This window comes from Gossypium hirsutum, chromosome D01, assembly GCF_007990345.1.
Source record: "Gossypium hirsutum isolate 1008001.06 chromosome D01, Gossypium_hirsutum_v2.1, whole genome shotgun sequence".
NCBI classification, from domain to species: domain Eukaryota; kingdom Viridiplantae; phylum Streptophyta; class Magnoliopsida; order Malvales; family Malvaceae; genus Gossypium; species Gossypium hirsutum.
The window spans coordinates 37,707,631-37,715,777 of record NC_053437.1 but is presented as its reverse complement, the minus strand read 5'-3'; the positions used below and the strand labels follow the sequence as shown (position 1 = coordinate 37,715,777).

General features: G+C 37.6%; 1 non-coding gene across 1 annotated transcript; it reads right to left on the bottom strand.

Annotated features, from left to right (window-relative positions):
* Positions 1-244: 244 nt before the first annotated feature.
* Positions 245-351, bottom strand: LOC121214140 (small nucleolar RNA R71). Its single transcript, XR_005909726.1, has one exon. It is a non-coding gene; the product is annotated as a small nucleolar RNA R71 (small nucleolar RNA).
* Positions 352-8,147: the final 7,796 nt, after the last annotated feature.

The following is an 8,147-nucleotide window of genomic DNA, read 5'->3' as shown; positions in this document are numbered from 1 at the left end:
GGGTCAATTTAGTGGAATGCCTACTGAAGATCCTCATCTTCACTTAAGACTATTTATGGAAGTGAGCGATTCTTTCAAGTTAGACGGAGTACCTGAAGATGCATTACGACTGAAGCTGTTCCCATGTTCGCTAAGGGACAGAACTCGTACTTGGTTGAACTCATTGCCACTGAACTCCATTTCTACATGGCAAGAGTGAGTCGAGAGATTCCTCATGAAGTATTTCCCGCCGAGCAAGAATGCCAAGTTGAGGAATGAGATCACTGCCTTCCAACAAATGGATGATGAGTCCCTGCATGAGGCATGGGAAAGGTACAAAGAGTTATTGCGAAAGTGCTCTCATCATGGAATCCAACATTGCATTCAACTTGTGACATTCTATAATGGTCTCAGCGCTCACACGAGGATGGTAGTGGACGCCTCTGCTAATGGTGCTCTCATTTCTAAGTCTTATAATGAGGCTTACAAAATTATTGAAAGGATTGTCAGCAACAATTATCAATGGCCAACCAATCGAGTAGCGTTACGAACATGAGTCACTGGAATACATGAAGTGGATGCTCTCACTTCACTCGCATCTCAGGTATCTTCAATATCCTCAATGCTTAAGAATCTTACCACTAATAGGTCTAACAGTTTTGTAGCCCAACCACCTAACCAATTTGAGACTATAGCCTATGTGTATTGTGGGGAAGGACATTTGCTTGAAGAATATCCATCGAACCCTGAATCTGTATATTACATGGGTAACCAAAACCAAAACTGAGGGAGGCAAGGACTGCAATCCAACTTTTATAACTCATCGTGGCAAAATCACCTGAATTTTCCTAGAGTAACCAAGGGACTGGAACCAGTAACACTTACGTCCAACCTAGACCAGCTCAGCCGCCTAGTTTCCCCCAACAAGTTCAGAAACAAACCCAAGCAGAACCATTCAATAGCTTAGAGAATCTATTGAAGGCATACATGGCAAAAAACGATGCCACTTTAAGGAATTTAGAGAATCAAGTGGGCCAGCTTGCTACTGAACTCAGGAACCGACCACAAGGTGCTCTACCTAGTGACACAGAGAATCTGAGAAATCTGGGGAAGGAACATTGTAAAGCATTGACATTAAGGAGCGGAACGACAGTAGAGCCCAACATTGTCAAAGTTGAAAAGGAGTCAGCTGACGCTCAAGATTCAGAAGAAGTTCAACCAAGTGTTGAAATTCTAGTTTCACCAGAACCAGAATCTGGAAAACCCAACAAAGTAACCTTAGGACCAGCTAATTCGGATAAACTAACAACATCGTTAGATGCAGAATTGCCGCCAAAGACGAATCAACCAGAATCTGTCCCAGTAATGAAACCACCACCACCCTACCCTCAAAGACTTCAGAAACAGAAGCAAGAGATTCAATTCAAGAAGTTCCTTGATGTGTTCAAGCAAATTTACATCAACATCCTGTTGGTTGAAGCACTTGAGCAAATGCCAAACTACGTCAAGTTTATGAAAGATATCTTGTCTAAGAAACAAAGACTTGGAGAATTTGAGATGGTAGCTCTGATGAAGGAATGCAGTGCATATCTTCAAGACAAACTACCCCTAAAATTGAAGGATTCTAGATGTTTTACCATACCGTGCAACATTGGAGCAACATATTATGGTAAGGCATTATGTGACTTAGGTGCAAGTATCAACTTGATGCCTATGTCAATATTTAGGAAGTTGGGGATAGGAGAAGTTAAACCAACTACAGTTACGCTTCAACTAGTAGATCAATCCTTAGCACATCCAGAAGGAAAAATCGATAACTTATTGGTATGTGTAGATAAGTTTATCTTTCCTACTTAATTTGTAATTCTAGATTTTGAAGCAGACAAAGAAGTACCAATCATCCTAGGAAGGCCGTTCCTAGCAACTGGAAGGACCCTTATTGATGTGCAGAAGGGCGAACTCTCTATGCGTGTTCAGGATGAGTTAGGTAACATTTAACGTCTTTAAGTCTATGCGATTTCTTGACATAATGGATGATTGCTCTGCAGTATCTGATTTAGAGGATTTAATAGTGGAGAAGGAACTCAACTATGTTGAGGACCCACTGGAAAGAATTTTGACATCGGATCCTCCAAATGATGAAGAGGAGGATGAATACTTAGCTTTGCTAGAAGCTAATCAAAGGGGAATTAATCCACAATCCCATTTTGAATCTTTGGAGTTAGAAAAGAGGGACTATTATCAACCAAAAGTGTCGATTGAGGAGCCACCTAAATTAGAACTCAAGGTATTACCTTCTCATTTAAAATACGTTTATTTAGGTAACGCTTCTACTCTGCCTGTGATTGTTTTAGCAGAATTAACCACTAAGCAAGAAGAGAAACTTATCTTAGTTCTGAAACAATTCAAGAAGGCCATCGAATGGACCATAGTCAATATTCATGGCATTAGTCCATCTGTATGCATGCACAAGATTATCCTGAAAGATGGCAAAAAATGGGACGATCGATGGACAACGGAGATTGAACCCCATCATGAAGAACGTAGTAAAAAAAGAGATCATCAAGTGGTTAGATGCGGGTATCATCTATCCCATCTCAGACAGTTCATGGGTAAGCCCGGTCCAGTACGTGTCAAAAAAAGGAGGTATCACCATTGTAGAGAACGAGAACAATGAGTTCATATCAACTAGAACGATTACGGGATGGAGAATCAGCATCTATTACCGGAAGCTGAACAAGGCGACTAGGAAAGATCATTTTCCTTTTTCGTTCTTGGACAAGATGCTGGATAGACTCGCAGGACGAGATTACTACTGTTTTCTCGATGGATACTCAGGGTATAATCAGATTACAGTAGCATCGAAAGATCAACACAAAATGACATTCACCTGCCCGTACGATACGTTTGCATTTAGACTCATGTCATTTGGTTTATGTAATGCACCTGCTACATTTCAAAGATGTATGATGTCTATTTTTACTAACATGGTTGAGACATATTTGGAAGTTTTTATAGATGATTTTTAGTATTCAGAGATACTTACGATGATTGCTTAGCCAATCTAACTAAGGTACTAAGGCAATGCGAAGAAACGAATCTCGTACTCAACTGGGAAAAGTGTCATTTTATGGTACGAGAAGGAGTTGTTCTAGGGCATCGGATAACGAGACATTATGGGATTGAGGTAGACAAAGCAAAGTTAGTCGATATTGAGAGACTCCCACCTCCAACATTTGTAAAGGGTGTTAGGAGCTTTTTGGACCACGCTGATTTTTATCGAAGATTTATCAAGGACTTCTCCAAATTTTTTAAACCCTTATCAAATTATTAGAAAAGGACTCTATATTCAAGTTTGATGAGGAATGCTTAAAAGCCTTCAATGATTTGAAGAGTCGATTAGTCACGGCACCCATAATCGTTACACAGACTGGGATTTGCCATTCGAATTGATGTGTGACACAAGTGACTTCACAATTGGAGCTGTCTTGGGCCAGCAAAGGAACAAAGTTTTTCATCTCATCTACTACGCAAGTCAAACCCTAACAGGAGCTCAACTGAATTATACAATAACAGAAAAAGAGTTACTTACTATTGTGTTTGCTTTCAACAAGTTTCGATCTTATCTGGTAGGTACCAAAGTGACTGTCTATATGGACCATTGGTAATTAAGTATTTACTTGCAAAGAAATATGCTAAGCCGAGGCTGATCCGATGGGTACTTCTACTTCACGAGTTCGATCTAGATATTCAAGATCGAAAGGGAGTCGAAAATCAAGTAGCAAATCACTTGTCTAGATTGGAGCCAAAAGAAGGGAATTCTCCTCTTATACCAATTCAGGAGACGTTTTCAGATGAACATATCCTGAAGGTAAATCATTTCCATAATACCCCTTGGTTTGTTGATATTGCTAACTATTTAGCTTGTGGTTTGATGCCAATTGATAAGACGTATCAACAAAGCAAAAAGTTTCTTCACAATGTGAAGTACTATTTCTGGGAAGAGCCATATGTGTTTAAAAAGTGTGCAGACCAGGTGATCAGGAGATGCGTGGCAGAAGATGAAATACCGAATATTTTATACCACTATCACTCAGCTCCAAGTGGGGGACACTTCAGAGGTACACGTACAGTGGCCAAAGTATTGCAAGTCGGATTCTTTTGGCCAACACTATTCAAGGATGCATATGCTTACGTGAAGAGCTGTGATCAATGTCAAAGGGTTGGAAATGTCACCAACAAAATGAGATGCCTCGAACAAACATCATTGAGGTAGAGTTTTTCGATGTATGGGGTATTGACTTTCTTGGTCCTTTTCCTCCGTCTTGCGGTCGCAAGTACATACTAGTAGTAGTAGACTATGTGTCTAAGTGGGTCGAGGCTGAGGCATATCTTACAAACGATGCTAAGGTTGTGATGAAGTTTCTGCTGTTCACAAGGTTTGGAACCCCAAGAGCTATCATCAGTGATGAAGGATCCCACTTTATGAATGAGTGGTTAAAATGGTTATTAGACAAGCACGGAGTGAAACACAAGGTTGCAACAGCTTACCATCTGCAGACAAATAGGCAAGCTGAACTGGCAAATAAGGAGATCAAAGGCATACTTGAGAAGGTAGTCTGCCCGAACCAATGAGATTGGTCCACAAGATTAGATGATGCTTTATGGGCTTCCAAAACATCATACAAGACACCGTTAGGGATGTCACCCTATAGGTTGGTCTTTGGGAAAGCCTACCATCTACCATTGGAGTTAGAGCACAAAGCTTACTGGGCTCTTCAACAGCTTAATTTGGATCCTAAGCTCGCGAAAGAGAAACGGATGTTCCAACTCAATGAGTTAGAAGAGTTCCAAATATTCTCATATGAAAATGCCAAATTACTTAAAGAAAGACTCAAGAAATGGCATGATAACTACATTCGAGTTCAAGAATTTGAAGTAGGTCAGCAAGGCTTGTTGTTCAATTCCAGATTAAAGTTCTTTCCAGGTAAGCTAAAATCACGTTGGTTCGGTCCATTTACGATTCACCAAGTCTATCCATACGAGTTGTTGAACTCCAAGGTAAAGGAGGTAATTTCCGAGTTAATGCTCAGCGCCTGAAACATTATTGGGGAGATAAAATTGAACGGGATAAAATCTCGTTCGTTTTATCGGATACTTAATTGTTCATTTTTCTTTTTGAATAAATGATTTAGGGTATATTTTTGGGTAAAGTATGTTTAAATAAATTCTGTTTAGGAGATTGAAACTTAAGCGGGACCGTTTGTGACCCCTCCAATCTTTCCTGGGAATTTATTTTGACATAATTTTCCAAGAAATTATCCCCTAAATGGAAAAATGAATTTTTAGTTTCAAATAAAAAGGTCAATTTTGATCCAAGTTTTAATTTGCAACTCAATTTTAAATTTTCATTAAGTCTAGGGACGTAATTGAATTATTTTTAAAATTTAGTCGCTCTTTTCGTAAATAATAAAAAATAGGTGACTTTCTTTGTGAATATTTTCAAAAAGCTTTTAGAATAAATATCTTTAATATTATTAATAATTTGATAAACTTTAATATATAATTATATTATTTATAATTTATATATTAATTTTTATCAACTTAGCTTAGAATTAGGATTAATTAGGAATTTTTTATGTCTGCACAATAAAACAAGAGATGGGAATCAAAAGTAAATATGGACAAGTAGTAAAGTCTAAAGTGTGGCAATAGGTATATTCATGTCTAGGATTGGATCTAGGAAGAGCTCGGTACTTAAGCAGTCAAATTGACTCACCTCCTCTTTTTTGGAATCCTACTTGGTGTATAGTATCTATTCACTTTAAAGAATGAGGACATTATTCATTTTAAGTTGGGGGGACCGAAAATTGAAATTATTTCTACTCAGAATAATTTTTTTCTTTTAAGTATAAATATGATATATTTTTGTTCAATAAATTTGAATTTTGTTAAGTATGTTAAATTTAAGTATGCATAAAGTTTGATTATTTCAATAAATTGTTATGTTAGCTTAATAATGACATGAAATGTATTTCTAATAAAGCATGCAAATCATACTATAAAATTTTAGTTCTTTAGGAAAGTTAGGCATGCATGAAAGTTTAAGTCTTTAGAATTGACTTAGTAGTTTCTTGAGGCGAAATCCTAAGAAGCATGGAACGTTGAAAATGATTTAGGCAACTGTTGTTTGAGCCTTTCAAGCCAACCATGATGAAATTTTTATCCTTTGAAACTCAACTTTGAAACTTTATGGCCTAATTTTATTTGAACCCTTACAAAGTTAGCCATCACTTTCTTAATTACCTTAAAAATGTCCCAAACACTAAACTCAGTACTATTCAGAGTATTCTTTGAAAATAAGTTTAGGGGAGTTGCAAAGAAGTATGAAATGCTCTAAAAATTGTAGTACATGCAGTAAAATACTTGAAAAAAGAAAGCATATGTACTTGAAGTAAATTGCACTAAAGAGCATGTGAAAAGGAAAGAAAAGTGGATGTATTGAAGGTAATTATTTCGAAAGGTCTGATACAAGCTGAGTCTAGGGTTTTTTTAAACCTAAAATTATCTCTCTTTTACCTACCCCTAAGCCCAGCCACGTTACAACCTTGTTAAAGACCTATTGATTCAAAGTTCCAATGTTACCTACATTAGTGGGGAGAAATTGCTCTATTCAACATATGAAAACATCAGTTAATGTAACACCCCGAACCCGAGACCGACACCGGAGTCGAACACGAGGTGTTAACAGACTTTAAACCCCTTATAAAAAAATTTCCCAGACACTGCCAATCTGCGTACTAGTCGCTTTAAAAATCATATCTTGAGTTTCACAACTCTAAAATCAGTTTCGTGATTTTTCCCTGAAACTAGACTCATATGCCCATCTACATATTTTTTTCTAGAATTTTTGGTCGGGCCAATTAGTACAGTTTATTAGTCAAAGTCTCCCATGTTACAGGGATCGACTACACTGACCTTTGCGCATTACGACCTGGATATCTCCCTGCACAGAGCTTCAATACTGATGCCGTTTGTTTCTATAGAAACTAGACTCAGAGAGGAATCTATACATATATGGTATGACTCCTAATTATCTCTGGTTAATTTATAATGAATTTCCAAAGTCGGAACAGGGAATCCAGAAACCGTTCTGGACCTGTCTCACGAGAACCTGAATATCTCTTAACATACTATCCGTATGATTGTTTCGTTACTTTCCTATGAAAATAGAGTAATCAAGGTTCGTTTACATAATTTATTCACTACTTAATTCCATTCCTACTATTTTTAATGATTTTCCAAATCTACAACACTGCTGCTATCAGCATCTGCCTTTAAGGTAGACTTTACCTATTTCATGGTTTCCATGATTCAACTAGCCCTTTTTGCATAAATAGCACAATTTATGATAGTGATTAACCATTCCCATGGCTAATCCTTGTCAAGCATATCCACACCAAATGATTATAACATTATACTCAAACACATATAAGCCATTTTCGCATGGCTATCCAAAATTATACAAGTCCAAATGGTCCACGACCCACAACAAACGGGTAGTCCTATACATGCCATTTCGAAGTTCAACCAAAATTGTACCAAAAGGGGGGCTTTGATAGTGTGGGCGACTTTGACTTCAAGATCCCGAGTCCGATAGCTGGAGAACCAAATCTATAAAACAGAGGAGCAATGAAACGGAGTAAGCAATTTATGCTTAGTAAGTTTTGAGCAAGGAATTCCAGCACAACAAAAGTATAGCATTCATATAGCTAAACGGATAATTTCATATGCACAAATTTTTGATATCATACTTGCTTCACATTATCAACCCTTATGTACATACACAAAAGATCAACTTAGCCAAAGGCCTGTAGCTCGTTTATCAACTAAGCGAATACTTATTTGTAAGGGCTCAACTAAATTCAAGCACATACGAAACATACCTCAATGTTGGGATGTTTCTAGAGTATTAACTAAAATTTTTACAGCAAGATCATTCATTCCCAAATCACGTACCTTCGGAATTTAACCGGATATAGCTCCTCGTTCAAATGCCTTCGGGACATAGCCCGGTTATAGTAATTCGCACAAATGCCTTCGGGACTTAACCCGGATTTAGTAACTCGCACAAATGCCTTCGGGCTTAGCCCGGAATTAGTATCTCG